The sequence below is a fragment of the Vulpes vulpes genome, chromosome 7 (assembly GCF_048418805.1).
Source record: "Vulpes vulpes isolate BD-2025 chromosome 7, VulVul3, whole genome shotgun sequence".
NCBI lineage: Eukaryota > Metazoa > Chordata > Mammalia > Carnivora > Canidae > Vulpes > Vulpes vulpes.
Window position 1 is genome coordinate 53,680,116 of NC_132786.1, and position 19,903 is coordinate 53,700,018.

Consider the following 19,903-nt stretch of genomic DNA (forward strand, 5'->3'; position numbering starts at 1 on the left):
AACATAACTATAAAGGTCTTATGATGAAAAAAGTTTTATCTTAACAAATTAAGAAACACAGTAGCTTAGACACAGACAATTGATTAAGTAGAAATAGTACTTAAAATCTTGTGATGATGATAGACTATTTTAATAAATGGTACAAATATAAGAAGAAATGATGTAAGAAAAAGAATATTTACCACAAAAATATGTATCGATATACATTAAAGATGTATTCATAAGCTCATGGTAAAAATAAAGCCACACTAATTTAGGCTGAGAAATGAACAAAGATGGAGAAATATGCTTTTCCTATCTGTTACGTTAAATCGGGTAACCTAGTATCTTCAAAGTATGGGTTGAACCTAAATTATGGAAATATGCAGTTAGGAACTACATAAAATCTACTGTTCCCTTCATTACTATTAATAAAACTTTTATATTATTGGGAGAGAAAGACATATCCAGCTAGATGTCAACATTTCTCAGCATTCCATGTATCTAGGTATGGCTACATGACTATGCTCTAACCAATCACATAGAAATGAATTTTAGGGAAGGATTTCATGAAAAGTTGTTTTAAGAGGACTGGACAGGATGGACAGACCCCATCTTCCTACCTACCTTTTCTAGTTTTGGCTACCTGCAACTCAGGTGCTTTGGCTGAAGTGCCAGCAGTCCAAGAGCAATGGCATGGAAGGTACACGGCTGATTTATTTCTGGATGTAACTTTTTTTTTCCTCTTTCTTCTTTTCTTTTCTTTTCTTTTTTTCTTTTCTTCTTTCTTTTCTTTCTTCTTTCTTCCTTCTTTCTTCCTTCCTTTCTTTCTTTCTTTCTTTCTTTCTTTTTTTCTTTCTTTCTTTTTCTTTCCTTTTTTTTTCCACAGGACCTACAATCCCTGGCCTCCTTTTGCATGAGAAAATAAACTGATGTGTGTTGAAGTCGCTATTGCTTTTGGCTTTCTGTTATGTGCAGCCACTCCTAACAATAAATTATGCAGGTTGCGAGGGATTCTGAGATGACTGGAGGTAATGATTTAAATATAAACATAAATATGGTAAAACATAAATAAATGTCAGAAAGAAAATAAGGATTTGACCATATTAACATCACCCTTCCCCATCCTTTCTAAGGAATGAGAGCAGTTATTGTATTAAAGGAGACAGGACAATTCAAACAATTAAAGTGTAGAAAATATTCCACTAATAAGATAAAACACATCTCAGAGGGTTCTTGGATTAAGTTCCCTGCCTCCCTGAACATCAGGAGACTTTTTTCCCCACCCTAAATTATTCCAGATTTTTAGGGGCAAAGATTCTATGCGGAAACTCCAATATTCAGTAAAAACATGGTGTAAAACAGCCAAAACCTTACTTTTAAATCATTTTGGAAGAATCACACTTTTATGAGCATTTCATTCAAACATTTTTGCTCAAGAAGATGATGTGATTACTAGGAACAAAACATATCATGGATGTGTTCGGAGATATTGTTTTTAGCCTTTACTTGTATTCAAAACACTCTGCATGGATATATAAAAGTACATTTTATAAGGTGACACTTTAAAGAACAGATACAAACCTCGTGATGACAAAACAGATTTACAACTCTCCCTGTTACTATTATGCATTGCTTCCTCAAATGAAGACCAGAATAAACCTACAACTATGTGGTTTAAATGCATTTTTAACGAACACTTTTGATATTAACATAAAGACTAAAAGAAAAAATCAAGACTAGTGAACTGTTTAAAGATGTTCTGTAAGTAGGAGGTGTTAATTGTGCTATACTGATTGAGTCTATTTTTTAATGTGTGTAGATATATTAGTTTTGAAAACAAATATCAACCAGATTTCTTGAATATGTGGTGGCAAATAATATCAACAGGCTTTGCAGTCAAGCACCCAGCAATGCAAGAGGGGGCAGGTGTCCTACCGGGTACAGAACTGTGAAAGTTGGTGGCAATGCAGGCGACCGCCCCCCAGAACCGTTGGGTAGAGCTCTCTCAAAACTCAGAAGAACATCAGAAAATGCAGAAGAGCAAGTGGCAGGAGCTGGCAGGACTTTGGGACAGGCAAGATCTCAGGTGCAAGTAGGAAGGAGAAAGGCAGAAAGGGCTTCTCTGGGGAAAAGGATGCCCCCCCCCACTCTGACGACTGATCAGAGCTGAGCTCTACATACAGCCCCGAACATGCCAGACACTAACCATTGTGATCACTCCTGACCCTGTAATTTCCCATAGGATCTCATCGGGCTCCTTTCTACTCTTGTTGGCTTAAAGGAAACATCCTGAAAACATTCCCAAAACCCAATGTCTGACTGTGGCAGACTCCACGAAGTCAAACTTGGGGCTTGGAACATAAAACCTCTGAGAGCTGCAGACTCCTTTGCCCATCCGCCCTCACCACCCACCACACCGGAGGGCTCACAAAAGATTTTCATCATTTTCTGAACGTGCCTTTGTTGTTACTCTCCTGTGTATCCCCAGCTGGTTGTTTACTCTGCTCAGAATGACCGTCTCCATTTTACCTCACAGTAATTCATTCTAAACATTCCTTCAGGGTCCAGCCTGAGGACTTGCTCCTGTATGGAAGGTGTTCGGACTGCCTCTCCCTCTCTCTCCCAGGCCCCCCAAGTCCAGGGCTGACTCACTGTAGAGCAAATGCACCTGGTATAACGCACTGCACTATTGAGATGTTTGATTCCCTATCTGACCACCACTCCCTCCCCCCCCTCCCACCCCGAGGACTGAGACTATTGCAAGAACATGCATGTGACAGTACTGGTGACAAACCTGGAGGGTACCAGCCAAGGAAAACATAACCTGATCAGAGAGAATGGGGTATCACCAAGAAGAGCACCCATCCAGTGGGAAGCGCATCCATTCATTTGTTCCAATTCCTCCAGGCAGACATTTACAAGAAGTTAGACAGGAGGGGTGCCTGCGGGACTCAGGAACACCTCACCTCCCAAACTCTCTCCTCATTTCCTCTAATGACTTCCCACCCTTCATTTATGTCTGCTTTCCAGCTCCAAAGCCTTTCTCTAAGTATAGAACAGAGGGAAATGAATCCTTAGAGAAGACCCTGCCTTCATCATTCATTTTCTTGGTAAGAGAAGTGAGCTATCCAAGTGCTTAAACCTAAAAAGGTGTAGACTTAAAACTGGAGTACATTCTTCTCTCTCACTAAGAGGGGCTTTCCTTTTTATTTTTGATAAGTCTGAAAATTGGGAACACGTTACACTCATCTGAGAGCTGACATGGTCTGTTGTGAATTTCCCTATTTCATTTTTTAAATTTTTTTTAATTTCCCTATTTTAAAATGCAGTGTTGGTCTGAAAGCTATTTGGATTCCTGAAAGGATTTATGTTTATAAAAATAGCATGCTCTGTAAGTTGAAAACTGCATATAATTATGATACGATACTACAAAACAAGAGTGTGAACTCCATTTTTTCCCCTTTGATCCATCCTCAGAGCCCACAAGTACCTGACAAATACTAAGCATCCAGTGAGCACTTTTGAGTGAATGTGCACCTGAAGAATGCAGTAGGTCATATTCAGAAACAACTAAAATTGATTATTATACACGATCTTCAAGGAAATAAATTGTACAATTTTGTACTTCATGTATGTTGAAGTTTTCTCATAGGGAGGTAGACAAAGTAACAATAACTAGCATGGACTATTGCCAGAGGGTATGGGTGCAAATCACAGTATTTAGGAGCTCTTTGAATGTAGGCCATTCAGATGCTAAGCCATGACTGTAAATATGCCATTCTGTGAGATCTCAATCTATTATGGGGCAGATCACCCACCGAAAATCAGAAGGCCCAGTGATAGACCTCGAAGGAAGAGTTAAGTCATACACTGGGTGGTTTGGTACTCTTCTCACAACGTTTTCTTTTTCCTTTCCATTCTTTTTTAAATATCCCTCTGAATTGGTTTTCTTCTTATTAACCTATCAATATTGTCACCTAAGCAAGTGAAATGACATTTCTTATTAAAGACTGGTTTTATGAATGTTTTCTATCATTTTTGAAACTATAAAGATATTAGTTCAATTACCAATGGATTTAGAGACCTAATCCATGCTGATGTAATATTTTAAATTCATATGTTTTATATCTTTTGTATTTTGTATCTATAGACCTGAAAGATTTTAAATATGTATTTATTATACTTCTCTTTACAAAGCTAAGAAGAAGATTCTCTTAATTACTTCTCAATAATTCCACGGCAGTTTTGGCATGGTAAAATATGATTAACAGTCAAAAGCTTACACATCAAAGAGGTATTATACAGGTGGCCACTGAATCTGACAGTCCGAAATACTACCAATATCTACTGCACATACTAATTAATATACCTAAATCAACACATCCCCACACATTTAGAATTATGACTTTCCCAATCATCATATCCATATCCCTGCCATGTACAATTTTTATGATACTGCTAATGGCCAAATGGATTGTACCACCTTGACAGCAGAGCTTGCTTGTCATGTTTTTAATACTTTTTAAGTATGCTGAATAAGTGCCCAAGTCTTTTACTCACATTTGACTTTAGAAAGAGGGAAAAAACAAAAACAAACAAGCAGAAACTCTGAATTGGTGGAATGTGCGATTTGTACTGTCCCTATTCAATGGTTTTAGAGAAAATTCTTGTTGAGAATGCTGAACCGGATCTATATTTCCATGGTTCTCTATATATTAGAATACTAGGGTTAAAAAAAAAAAAAGAACTGAAAAAATAAATGAGGGACATCCCTACTAATTCAGTCAATTGCTAAGTGTTCTTTGAATTCCTACTATGGGCAAAGCAGAAAGAAAAATAATAGAAGACATAATCCATAATGTTCAGGATGTTCTTCATTTAAGTGAGCAGATCAATAAAACTGCTATAGAGTGAACTACTAATAACCTATATATATCTATGCATAATTATAATTAGCCTGGACTAACTTGTACATTTATATATTTATCTTTTATCACGAGTTCATAGTTGGTATTTGTATGTATGTGTGTAAATATGCCATGATCATAGAAAGCTATGAAGCCATGAATTTGAGATCAGCTAGCCTTGTATAGCGTTGACCTTTATGGTCATTGATAGATTATTCAGCATCCTCACTCCTACCTAAACCATTACACGTCATCACATCATCTTGATAGGACCCTCACTGCATTTTTTAGCTCCTTAAGGAATCTTCTTCTTTCTTGTTTATTCTTAATGGTGATAGAGTTACTATTATTATTTCTTTTCTTCTCTCTCCAATGGAAACTCCCTAAGGGAAGAGACTTGGATATTTTACCACTGTATACCACTCTGAGTAGTGAATTTAGGACAGTATATGTTTATTTAATATTTGCCAAATGAGTACATATGTCAAGTTAACACTAATTCTCATTCCGTGATGGTAACAGTAGGTGATGTAGGGAAAAGAGAGGATTTCCTATATAAGAGAATAGTAAGAATAATGACGACTCCATGTTAAATGTTTTGGAAACGTACATTTACTTTTGCAGGTCCAGACACAATCCCTAGTTCAAACTGGCATTCACTTACCTGGAATGACTTTATATTTCATAGGAGGATTCAAAGAAAATTATGTAATTTCTAGCTGCTGATGCAGGAGTATGGCACAGAGTCTCTACTGCCACAACCCCCGGTTAGCACATCAAAGGTCCAAAAAAACTAAAATATCTAACTAACAGGTCAACTCTGCAAGTGTTAAAGTATTTCAAAGGATAGAGACTTCTATCCTTTTCTGGCCTAAGTTATTTAGGAAATGATGGGGAGAGAGGGAGAGAGGGAGGGAGGGAAAGAGAGAGAGAGAGAGAAAGAGGGAGCATGAGAGAGAACATCAATGACCAGACACAACAAATTATGAAATATTAAGCTAGTTGGAAAATTCTAAGATCTCTAAGGTAGAAGAAATTATTTCTCTATTATACTAAACCCCTCTATGTTTTCTCCTAAGTCGATACTGTAGTACTACCTGTTGCATAGGCTTATAGTACAAGAAAAATAAGACAGTGTGTGCAGCGGCATACACAGGGAGAGCTAAGGAGAGTTACCTGCTGCTGCTGACCACAGCAAGCCATCAGTATCTTTAGGTGACCCAGCCACTGAAGAGTAGCATCCAGTCCAACCTTCCCAATCACGCCTCAGCCAGACTCTTCCCTATTTCCAGCCATTGGGTTTTTACTCTTCTAATCCACCTTCTCTCCAAATGTGCCATCAACCTACTCATAACATTTACAAATCGTTTCCATCTCTTATGACCAGACAGATGATATTCTGTCTGTAAACCTTCCCTACACTTAGCATTGGACATAAGCTATTCCTCCTTCTTTTTTAAGATTTATTTATTTATTTGAGATAGAGAAAGAGAGAGAGCACACAATGGGAAGTGTAAAGGGAGAGGAAGAGAGAATCTCAAGCAGATGCCTCACCGAGTGTGGGGCCTGATGTGGGGCTTGATTCCACAATCCTGAGATTATTACCTGAGTGGAAACTGAGTTGATCACTTGGCCCACTGTTCCACCCAGGCACCTCTCTTTTCCTTCTATGAATGATTGTAGGACATGGTCAGTTACCCCTTCATGGTATTCATCATTTTCTATTTTTACAAATGTGTCTTAGAGGTGCTTTTGTAAATAAGTTACTTTCCAGGGGCACCTGGATGACTCAGTTGGTTAAGGGTCTGCATTCAGCTCAGGTCATGATCCCAGGGTCCTGGGATTCAGTCCCGAGTTGCACTCCCTGCCCAGTGGGGAGTCGGCTTCTCACTCTCCATCTGTTCTTCCCCCTGCTTGTGCTCTCTCTGTCTCTGTTTCTCTCTGATAAATAAATAAATAAATAAATAAATAAATAAATAAATAAATAAAATCTTTAAAAATTACTTTCCTATTAGGAAATAAGGAAATAAAAGCAGGGGCTCTATAATAACTGAAGCATTCTCTCTGGATTCAAGAGCAAATGACCTTGCAGCAAGCTGACTATCACCTAACTTACTGAAGGACCTCACACTTCCCCCCACCCTCCACTCCATGCACACTAATTTAGTCTTTAACACAAGTGGGAATGGGAAATATAAAAGTTCAGAAAAAAGTTCATTTTTGACTTTTCACATGACTTTGTGAACAAAATAAACTGACTTTTTAACAGGAGAAGCACTTTGGGCACCATGGCGAGAGCTCAGAATGGAAAACCAGAAAGCATGGGTAATAAAACCCATCCTGCCACTAACTAGCTTTGTGACCTTGGACTAGTCACTTAACCTCAGCTCACCTGGTTGCCTCTCTGGAGCCTTCCAGGAGCTCTAACATTCTAGGATGCCGTGATTTTACTTTATTTCAATTCTCTAATATAAATATAGCCTTTGAGTGTTAAATAGCACTAACCTTCGTGGAGAGTCTTCTTATTGGTTTTGTTCGCACTGTTATTGGCATGACCTTTCTGGTGCAGTGCCCCCCGTGACACATGATAGAATGTACCAAAAGTCACAGTCCACAGCACACCCTAATGAAAAATACAGTCTCTAATTGCAGGTTGCCCACTGCCACAATATTACCTTAATGAGACAGCAAAGTGCAAGAAACTGGTTCTCCCTTGCAAATACACACCTTGGCTTGCAGATTTCCTAATACACAGTGACAGTACTGAGCTTAAGTATAAATGCATTGTGAGCTTTTACAGTCTTGAAGCAATAGGAAACAATTTAATAAGAACATCCTGCAAGTTCCCAGCCTGTGCTTTTCCAGCAAGCCAGCAATTCTGAACTGTCTTTCCCCTGGCTGCGAGGTTGGTCTATCCTGAACGTGTTTCTAGCACCGCCTGGAATGTCCCATTTTCATCACTTCCTTCATGATAATCCTTCCTTCAAGGTCTCTATAAATAAAAATGCTCCTATCTTCAAATTCCCTCAAACTAGTGTAGTTAGTGTGCCTGAAGAATAACACATCTGTATCTCCACAAACTTGACAGTCTCATCTTCTTTGACAAAGTTAAGATCAGATCCACTCTCGGTAATCATTCTCTAATTTGATGTGCCCCGTAGTCAATCTAGCCAGCACCGATCTCTGACTTTCTTCTCTAAGGTAGAAGAAATTATTTCTCTATTATACTAAACCCCTCTATGTTTTCTCCTAAGTCAATGCTTTTTATGGAGATCGTATTTGCGCCTTAATCTCTTCCTTCCTTCCCATTCGGAATTACGACATGTTTATTTCCTGTTGAGATGTCTCCATAGCTTCTCGCTAATGCTTCAGCTAAATAAAAATGTACTCCTAACCTACAAGACTCTGTGTTTGGACAGCTGTCTATTTCCAGAGCATTCTCTCATTTCATTACTTGCCCATCCCACCTTCGAATTCCACTCTGGCAACACCAAACCTTGCCGGTGGCACAAATACAACTGAAGTGAGTCACTGGGTACAGAGTTATAAGGTTAAGAGAGAATGAAGAAAGGATGTATATAAATCATACATTTGAGTGAGAACATGTAGAGTGCTGTCGACCAGCTATCTTTACAGGGACGTGATCACCAACCACTACTAGTCTCATGCATGTCATCAAATCTCCTTGCTTTTCCTCCTCTGTCTCTCTACCTAAGAATATTGTTTCATGAAGTGGTCCTTGGACTATGAAAAAAGGAAATCTGACCTCTTGGCAGGGTGTCCCACCAAGGTACAAGGAAAAGAGGCAAGGGTTGTCAACACAACCCACAGGATGATACAAAGTGGATTTACTTCTCATTTGTCAATGGGGGCACTTTAGAATGACTGTGTCTTCAGTGGATTTCCTGTTTTTGTTTTTTTTGTTTTTATTTGCATCTTAAAATTTAAGTGTTCACTCATATCTGGTTAGCATCAGTTAATATAGCAGATAAAGTGGGAATCAAAAGCCTCCCTTCCTTGGAGCAAGAATGAAGTAGTTGCCTTATGTGTGAATCTGCACCACATATGTGCACATTCTTTAGTGAAACACAGAAAAATGTCTAGTATTTGCTGAATATGGTATTATTCAATGTACTTTACAGATACCTGCTCAGTTAATTCTCAAAATAACCCTCAATGAGGGGATGGAGAAATAAATTAGTCTTCTCAATTTCCAAATGAATAAAACAGGACAGAGAAAACTTACACGACTTTCTCACCAAAGAGATAAAGGTTGGCATCTAGGTACAGGTTTCCCTGCTGACAGTGTCCATATGAAGGCTCCCAGAAGTCAAAAAGTCATAAGGTGACAAGTCTACCCACTTTCTAGAAGTTCTCCTGCTACTACTTCATTTTGACAAAAGACTGACATGGGTGGGGAATGGCTTTTTTCATAAAAGCAAAATTCCTCCTCAGACTTCTGGTTACTGTCACTAATATAGGTTTTTGTTGTTGTTGTTGTTGTTGTTTGTTTTGTTTTGTTTTTTGTTTTGTTTTGTTTTGTTTTGTTTTGTTTTGTTTTGTTTGGTAAGAGCAAAGTAGTGTGAAGTGAACTTTCAAAAAGAGGGTGACACTTTCCACAGTATACCTTCAGTAATTCATTAATGAAAGAGAGAGAGAGAAAGAGAGCCCAGGGAGGGGGGGTGGTCTCAGAGGGAGAAAGAGAGATCCTTAAGCAGGCTTCAAGCCCAACATAGGGTTGTATCTCACAACTCTGAGACCTGAGTCAAAATCAAACCAGTCACTTAACTAACTAAGCTACCCAGGCATCCCTACAATATACCTTCTTAAATAAAATGCTAAGCTATTGATCTTACCTGACCAAAACCAGGGAAGATGTGAAGATCATCCAAGCAAATGGCTGTCATGTGTCTTCTATGGCTTGACCCAGACTGAGTAAAGGGTTCATATTCTTTCCATCAACCGTTTGCTATTTGTACAAATACAACATAGCAACATAAGCAAGGGAGAATAGAAATTCAGGCTATTTTTAACTTCTAATATGTAAATCCATTACTCATTTATAAAATTACTTTTGATTTAATCATTTTGAATTATCTGCCTCTTTGGAGTGTTAATCAGATGAAGCCCAAGTGGGAGTCACTCATGCTAACCCCACAGAAGCAAATCAAAACTTAACTAAATTCCTGTGGTTGGATCTCTCAGGAAAGGAAAGCCTGGGTCAACCAATCAGTGCTGGCCTGTTCAACACAGGTTACCTAGCTATGCTTCACATATTTGAAGTAACCTTGCTTTAATCAATCAATATATACCCAGTGTGTAAGTCCCGTGTTCCTGCTCACTAGCCTACAAAACCCTCCCAAATTATAGGACTCTTTGGAACTCCTTTCTATCTGCTAGACTGCATGCTGCCTGATTCATGAATTGCTGAGCAACGGCAAAAAAGTCTTTAAAATTTACTCAGGTGAATTTTGCTCTTTAACAGGAGGAAGACAAAATGTTTAACCGTGAAATAAATTTATTTGATCATATACAGATTTAACAGTAGTGTCATACACAATATTAAAAGCATGCTGTTAAAATAATCTTACGGAGACAATTTTGAAAAATAAAAACAGTGTATGTGCGATAAGTCACTTAGCTCAGGAGTGATCTTGGACCAAATCCTAGTGCCTCCGATCTGAAGAGGCAGCAAATACATTTTTATTGATGAGTAAAACAACAGTAGCTTGACTCTTAATCATTATACATACAATGCCTCTGGAGAAGTGGTTTGGGGGAAAAAAAAAAAAAAGCTTCTCAATATCCTAAGTTTTTGCTTCAAGTTACAAAAGGAAGAATGTATTACAATATTTTCAATTGCTTATTTTGGTGGGTAACATATTTTCCTAATCATCTCGATGGATACATAGAATATGTCCAGAAAATAAATGGACCACTTGCATTTTTACTATTTCAAATGCACATTACTATGTTTGGGGGAAAATTAATGTTTTCAAGAATTGGAGTATCTGGGAATTTATAGGAGTGAACACAATAAACCAGAAAATGTCCTGTTTTTTTTTTTTCTTTAGTGTGTTAATGAAAGATTTCTGTTTAAATATTGTAAAATTAAATAGTTTCTAATGATAATACTTGCACTATTTAGAATACAGAGAAATGACGGCTGGAAACATTTAAAACGTGTACAATTTACAATACAGCATGGCTGTATTTTCAACTTTTAGTAATGATAAAGATAGATGAAATGTCCGTTCATTATGTCCATTTAAAACATGCTGGGAAGGTAGTCAGGTGTTTTTTGGTACCATTGCCTCCTCCGCATGTCAAAGCAGGGGTAACAGAGGGGGCAAAGAGATAACAGAGGGGGAAAACCAGTATGTTTATCCACCTTCAGACCTAGGTTATTTTATGTTGAAATACAAGAGCTAGCCAGAAACAGTAGCAAAATTCAGTAGCATTCCAAAAATGACACAATCTGGCCAAAAGTAGTTACCTGAGTATTGTGACAGATTTTCCCTTTGGGCCCAGGTGAGAACTTACAGGCTGGCTGTGTCTTTTTATGAGTGCTTCCTCCTGCCCCTGAATACATTTACCTCCAAACCCAGCATACTACTGACTTCCCTGCAAAACACCAACCATCTCTTCATTTATCAAACATATTTGGACCCCTCTTTCACCCATTCTTATTCTATAGTTATTTCTTGGTGACCACAATCTTCACGAACATGCCTATATAACACTCTTCATTTATTCATTCATTCATGTACATTCACTAAGCATCTCTTCTGTGTCACCTTATTGCTTGCCGATCCTTCCCCTTAATACCACTAACATGTACTATTATACATCAAATTTAGCCCTCTTTTCTTTCTCTTGTGTTCTGTATTTTTATGCATATGTGTATCTCCCCAACTCACCAGCAAGTTTCTTTCAAACAGGAATGTGAAGGAATAAACTTTTTTCTTTGTTCCCATCTGTCATTTGCAAGCTACCCTTTTATTGACATAACTGATTTCAAAGAAGATGCATGTTTATGCCACAGAACGCAAGTGTTCCCTCTGAGACAGAAGCAAAATTGCCCTTGTCTTCAGAGGGATTACTTACTCATTACTACAAATTGAATTAATGAATGACAATGGGTATCCTTTTTAATTTATTAAAATTGATCATGTTCATTTGTAATTGCCAGGGATAGCCTTAAAATACCAAGGTAACCTTGATTCCAATATATGCTCAGATTTAATTATAAGAAATAAAGGTTAAATTATGTGAGAACACATGCTGAGCTCATCCTTGCAGACTCTGGCATGAAGAAATCAACACACTAAAGAACAGAAGATATAAGTGCCACTTTCCCCATTTCAATTTAATTCTACTGCTTTTCTAATGAAAATTCACCTAAACACAAAGTACCTTACTAATTATCTAATCACAGCAGGAAAATAATAAATGTAAACTGTACAATTGTATTTAGAATTGTGCTCAGAACTGCTTCACACTTAGCTCTTCCCTAAGGTATGTTAACCAAGAGTGAGGTTTCAATATATTATCCTAAAGAAAACTAAACTCTATTAAGTCACTCTTCCAACGACTTTAGAATATCTACAATTTTTTCCTGATTAGCAAAATTTTGGGATCTCATGTTTTTCCTTTTGCAAGTCTAGTCACAGATTAACTGGGTATCACTGTGAGATGGTAAAGACAATGAAAAGTATCATTAAATTCAATGAATAAATATAAAATTCACCATTTGTTGATGCACATAAATTTTAGGAAGTTTGCTGAAGTTACAATCGCTCCATGAGAGCATTTTAGGGAAATTTCATTTGTTCAGCAGTACTTCAACTTTCAAAGTAGAGGAAAGATGTTACTTAGAGAAAAGCAAGGAGAAATGGCTGATTCTCAAAACAAAGTGCCCTCCTACTGAGTCTTATTTCTTTAGCCATCAAGAATAACTGATTCTCCCTTTAAACACTTAGAGGATTCTATATTCTCCTTTAGCAATACTCCTCTTAACCCTAGTCAGCAAACAGAACCGTTCAAGACAATTTATATAAAGAAATCTATATTATGTCTATCTCTTGTTTTTGTTTGTTTGTTTGTTTGCTTTTAAAACTAGCAATGAAAATGGCCCTTGCAATCAGCTGATAGTGTATGGCTTCAATTGGTTAAGAGACGCTAACATGAGCTCTAATATTTTTAAATGAGCTCAAGATTTTAGGCCCCAATGAAGTAACCCCCAAAATGTATATAAAGTGCATGTGACAATATTGCAGTGATAACTAAAAGTATTCACGAAATACTTCTTAATACTTGCATTAGGAAAAGCAAAAGATTAGAAACAGATAAACTTTCCTTCCTCATAAAATATCACATCTTTTCAGTATTTACACACATGCAGATCTGAAAAAAAAATCCTTAAGGAACTATAGAAAATTGAGAAAAAAAGTTCAAAAATAAGTACTTTGAACACATGAAACAAAAATGATATTCTCTAGGCACCAGAAAGGGCTACACAACTGTCAATGTATTTAAGGTTATGATTGATTGGTTGGTTTATCAGGGGAATGCTACAGATAACTTTGATTTCAGTAGGGCCTTTTGGCAGAGCATCTAGTTACAATCTTGCAAAGAAAAGGTGAAGTTGTAAATTAGTTAATTGCACAGGTATGTGAAATTTATTGTTCACTAAACAATTAAGTTCAAATTGTGAGCACTGGATTGATGTCATCTAATGTGGATATTTCCAAAAATAGGAGGCTATTTCAGGCAAAATTTTAAATCAACAACCTAGAAAAAAAAGCACCGAAAATTTGTTTTACAAATATAAATACCACATAAAAATCAAGATTCAAAACTACCTCCCTGGTATGCTAGACTAAAGCTAACAAAGCACAGTTTAAGTGAAATAATTACTAAGTTCTAAATTTAGGTTTTTTTAAAAAAAATTAAACAAATATAAGCAAGAGGGACATGATATTGCAATGGTCCATGTGAAAATTAACTGAATGTATTTTAACACACAAACTCGGCCAACACTGATTAAAAAAAAAAAAAAAACGGGGATCCCTGGGTGGCGCAGCGGTTTGGCGCCTGCCTTTGGCCCAGGGCGCGATCCTGGAGACCCGGGATCGAATCCCACATCAGGCTCCCGGTGCATGGAGCCTGCTTCTTCCTCCGCCTGTGTCTCTGCCTCTCTCTCTCTCTCTCTGTGACTATCATAAATAAATAAATTTTAAAAAAAAATATTTAAAAAAAAAAAAACTTCTTCAGGATAGATAAAGGAAATAATCATTAAAAAGTGAAATTCGACTTAGTTGCAATAAACAGAAGGGCAACTTCTTAGTCTCAGAGATAAGTTGATGGTTCATATTTTCCACTGGGCAGACTAGATTTGCGGAATAGTGTCCTCTTCACTTAGTCATTTCTTGTTCATTTAATAATATGGCAAGTATCTCTCATGTGCAAGGTGAAGTGCTATTAAAAAAATCCACCAGAAACATTTTAAGGAAACTGACAGCTGAAGACTTCCAGGAGGAAGTCAATTAAAATGATGAGGATTCCAAAACCATGTCACATAAATAGTTTATGGAAGCTGAGATATTTTCACTGACACAGAGAATAGCCATAAAGAATAAACTCACACATTTGGAGGACTACCATAAAAATCTGGTTTGTGTTGTCTCATAAGAACTAAGGCTAAGAGGGAATAATCACTGAAAGTCAAATTGGACACCAAAAGGAAAAGAATTTTCTAACAATTGGTGTGCCAGCACCATGGCCAGTAATGTAAACAGGCTGGGGATGGTGTAAAGGTGTATCTGGTACCAAGGTAAAGGTGAGGTGAGTAGCTGTGCAGAATTGCCTTTGAAATTGTGATTCTTGAACACTTCATTCAAGAAAGCTACACTATAGAGCTCATTCGGCTTAGATGTCTTGATATATATATATATATATATATATATATATATATATATATATGCATGTATTCTGTTTATCTTGGGACCATTCATTTTCTTTTTGTTCCATTTACAGATTTATTGCCTATCTCCAAGCCTCAGGGTCCTTTTCTGCCACATATTCCTTGCTTCTGCCTTCAGGGGAACTATCTATTTATATTCCCTGGGTTCTTTAGAGGAATTTTCTCCCCCAGGGTTTCAACCCTAACTGTTTAGCTTTAGGCTGAATTCTCTAGAGCTGCTGAACTCCATCCAATACACACTCAATTCCTAGTTTCTGTGCTCAGAGTTTCCTCCTCCCAACCTCATCTAAGCTCTGGGAAGACAATAGTGCCTTATGCTACTCTGAAATGAGCCTCATTTCCAAAAGCTGGGCTTTTGTTGGTCCTCCCTCCTGACTTTGCTTTCATAGATCGTCTAGGAATAAGTACTCCAGCCATTGTGACAAAGTTCAACATATCCACTGACTATCATTTTCACTAAATTGTAGTGCTTCCTAATACACTGTCCCATTCTACCTTCAGCATGAACTTCAAGGCATTCAATTTCTAATCAATGTTTAATACCTTACAGTGGAATAACAAGCAGAGCCTTTCAACTTTAACTTGCCAAGTATGTAGATACATTGAAGACAAAAGAAAGTATCATTAAAAACACAGAAAAATAAATAAATAAAATTACTAAAAATCTAATCAATTAGAAACTAGTGTTAAACAAATACAAAAATTAAATGGCAGTAAAATAAAAGAAAGGGAGGAGTCATCTTTTGGGTTTGTGTACATAATTTGGGGGAAATAAGATAAAAATCCAAATCAGAAGGAATGAAGACTAGAGCTACAGATAAATTAATAGAAACACTGTCCATATATAGAAAAATGAATTGGGGAGGATAGAAAAAGTGTTTGAAAAGAGTAAGACATCTTTATAGTAGGAGCAAGAAAGGACATGTTTCAATACTGAATAGAGGACATTTGATAAGAGAATTATTTTTTCCAGGAAAGGGTTCTCATACTGTGTAAGGGAGAAAGATATGTTATCTCACTTAAACCTCGCTCATGTGGAATAAAACCAATAGGTTACCTTTCCTGTACCATGAACAAGTCATATACTACACATCACACACACAGACACACAGACACACACACATACACACTCACTCACACTATATCTTCAGATAAACAATAACAACAATAAAAGAATAACCTCTTACCTTGGATCACTAAAATAAATTATAGTTCTTTGAAGTAACTACTGGGCTGTGTATCATTTACTAACAAAAACGACTTCATTCCTGATTTTTGCAATTCTGATATCTGAAGATGCATGATGACTTTTTCAAATATAATACCATGTGAAAAAAAACTGTATTTTTCCACTACAAATAAACTAATTGTACAGCCTTGACAATTTTGTAATCATCGTTTTATTTCTAAGTACACATCATATTTTTGTTTTTATTGGAAAACAAGCATTCATTTTTTTTAAAGATGTATTTATTTATTTTTATTTATGATAGACACAGAGAGAAAGAGAGAGGCAGAGACACAGGAGGAGGGAGAAGCAGGCTCCTTGCCAGGAGCCCGACGTGGGACTCGATCCCGGGACTCCAGGATCACACCGAGCCACCCAGGGATCCCTGAAAACAAGCATTCTAAAGTCAAAATTCCCTCAACAAAGCTTCTTTCACATAAATCTGCATTCTTTTCAAAAGACTCCCCTTCTTTGGGTCTTCCTTTGTTAGTGTGGTAGATATTCCATCTTTTCTATAGATGCAGAAAGTGAGACTTATGAAGGTACTATAGCTTAATCACAAATGCACAACTAAAAACCACTGGCGTCAGGATTCACATAAAAAGACTAATTCTGTATTATTATTTATTGCTGTGTAGCAAAGTGCCACAAAACTGAGAAGTTAAAATAAGTATTTATTATTTCCCAGTATTTGTGGGTTAGGAAATCTGAGCATTAATTAGCCAGAGGCCTGTGACTTAAGGTCTCTCAAAAGCCTGATATCAAGGTATTGGTCAGGGCTATTGTCATTTCAAGGATTGGGTGAGAATCTACTTTTAAGCCCACTCATACAGCTGTTAGTAGGCTGTTAACATTGACATTACTGTTTGCCACAGACATTCCTTCCTTGTCACAAGGTACTATCCACAGGATTTCCCACAGCAGGGCATTTTGCTTCATTCAGAGGAGGAGGGCTAGAAGGTATCAGAGAATGTGTAGGAAAAGATGGAGGATTACTGTAACTTATTCTCAAAACTGACAGCCTATTTTGTTAGCCACGTTATATTTTCTAAAAGTGAATCACTAAATCCAACCCACAAAAAGGTGAAAGGATTATACAGGATGCATAACAAGGGGAGATCATTATGGACCATCTTAGAAGCTGTCTACCAAATGCTACACATGTGAGACCCAAACTCGGTTCTTCTTCTTAAATTATAAAGCAATTATAGATATATTCATGCAAGAATATTCACTTCAAAAAACATTTGGTAAAACTTAACCAAAGAACAGTCAACAGTCTGAATACAGCAACATATCTAAATGCATTTTTTCATCATAATATTACAAATATATATTTAAATATCTTAGTGCAGTTCCAGGTACAATATATTATTAGGTCACTGAAGAATAATGGTTCATCTGCAAAACACTAAATGAATAATTAGGTTATTAAATGTGTTAGAGATCTGTGGAAGCAATCAACATTAAACCAAAATTCCATGCAGGGGAATACTTCTGTAATGAGATAAAAGTTTTCTGTCATTTTTCTCTCTTTGGAGGTATAGGACAATTCTGGGTACAGGCTGAATTGGGTTGTCCAAAGGAAACCAAAGATAAAGAGAAAACAGCAAAGCATTTTTTAGATATATTTATATATTTATTTGAGAGAGAGAACACATGCACAACTCAGGGGTGGTGTGCAGAGAGAGATTCAAGCTGAATCCCTGCTCAGTGCCGAGCTGGAGACAGGGCTCAATCTCATAACCCTGAGATCATAACCAGAGATCAAACCAGGAATCCACTGCTCAATCAACTGAGCCACCCGGTGACCCAAGAAACCAACAAAGGTTTTCATATTTGTACAAGACTGATGGGACAAATTGAAAACTTAAGGAGATTCAAAAGTATGGATCAAATTTGCTGAGATCTGATGCTGCATGCAGGCCGCAGAGCTAGGTTGAAAGCTTCAAAAATACAGAAAGAAAATCTCCCATAGTTTTGTGATGCTTAGGAAACAAAGACTTAGCTAGAAGGGGCCCTATTTCAAGCATAGTAACTGCCTATCTTTCAAGCATATGGTAGTTTTAAATCTAGACAAAATTAGACAGTGAGCAGAAAGCCTGGCACAGCTGAAGAGCAGAGGTGTATTTCCCACAGCTTTTTAAAAAATATTTTATTTGTTTATTCATGGGAGACACAGAGAGAGAGAGAGGCAGAGACACAGGCAGAGGGAGAAGCAGGCTCCATGCAGGGAGCCCGATGTGGGACTCGATCCCGGGACTTCAGGACCACGCCCTGGGCTAAAGGCAGGCACTAAACTGCTGAGCCATCCAGGGATCCCCCCACAGCTTTTTTAAGTAAGGAAAAAGACACTCATCAGATTCTCAGTCAAAGCTTGGGGATATGTTAAAGAGGACATATTTCTACAGAGCAAGATATTTAAAGTAAACTGAAGGATAAAGTATTTCAACAAGAAATTCTAATTTAGAAAAAGAATTCAAGGGGCATTCTAGAATTGAAAATAGGACATTGGATAGTAAGAATTTGCTGCATGGGCTTGATCTCAGACTGAACAGAGCCAAAGGAACAATTACTGATCTCAATGTTAGGCAAATAGAAAACACACAAATAAGATACATAGATTAGGGAAGGATAAAAGAAAAGAAGACTGTGTAAGAAATATCTAATATTCTTGTCATTTACACAAGGAGAGAAGATAATGGGCCAGAAGCAAAAATTCAAAGACATATGAATAAGAATTTTCCAAAACTGATGAGAGGTATCAATTTGTAAGTTCATGAGTTCAATAAAACTTAATTAGGATAAACGTGTGTGTGTGTGTGCGTGTGCACATGCACAGACCCTCTCACACACAGAACCTACACAGAGAATATACTGATATCCAAGACAAAAAAAGACAACCAAACACAACACAGTACAACAAACAAACAAAATATATCTTAAAACCAACCAGAGAAAAACATGCATGACATCAAAGGAGCAGCAATAAGACTGGCAACTGATTTCTCAGTGTAAACGATAAAGGCCAGAAAACAATGAAATGGCATCTTTAAGATGATGACACTGAGGCATTAAGTAGACCTCTATACCCATGTGAAACAGTTTTCAAAACTTAAGTTGAAATCAAATGGTTAGTTTCAGAAAAACCAACACTAAGGAATTAATCTCCAGCAGGTCTACACTTAAAAAAAAAAAGCCTTCTTTGGATAGAAAAACAGAATACTAAAAGGAAACCTAAAAAGAAAATAAAACAAAAGGCATGAAGACACTAGAAATAGTAAATATTTAAATAAATATTAACTGTGCAATACAAAGCAATGTCTTACAAAATTTAAATTATATCTGCAAGTCAAATGAATCAAAACAAGAATGAAAATGTACAAAAAGGACTAATAGGTTTTAAATTTTGTAAGGTTTTAACACTATGCAGTAGTGATTAAAGTTTTTAGTAGACTATAATAAGTCAATTATAAATGTCATTAATTCTATGATACTACTAAAAGTGAAAGAAAAATATGTAAGTACATTAATGAAATATCAAATAGATGTTTGATTAGGCTAAAAGAAGGTAAGAAGAAAAATATAAACAACAAAGAGGGAAACCAAACACACTCTAAATATCAAGATGGCAGATGGAAATACAACTATATCTACAATCTGAGTCATCAAACAAAATTAATCATAAACAGAGTCTTTCAAGATAAAGACCAAGATTGTCAGAAGAAACAACAATAAAACCTAAATGCTGTACACAAGCAACTCATTTAAAATATAAGGTCAATATATGAAAAGTTGCAA

At 36.8% G+C, this 19,903-nt stretch overlaps 1 protein-coding gene across 2 annotated transcripts in view; it reads right to left on the minus strand.

The window, feature by feature from the left end:
* The window catches only part of TENM3 (teneurin transmembrane protein 3), a 2,512,213-nt gene that overhangs the window by 1,886,068 nt on the left and 606,242 nt on the right, over positions 1-19,903 (minus strand). Inside the window, exon 4 of one of the 2 annotated variants that reach the window (XM_072763857.1) lies at positions 9,746-9,858. The exons of the other annotated variant lie outside the window; for it this stretch is intronic. The gene's annotated coding sequence lies outside the window, so the exon portion shown is untranslated. The remainder of the gene's footprint in view (positions 1-9,745; positions 9,859-19,903) is intronic. 2 annotated transcript variants of the gene reach the window in all.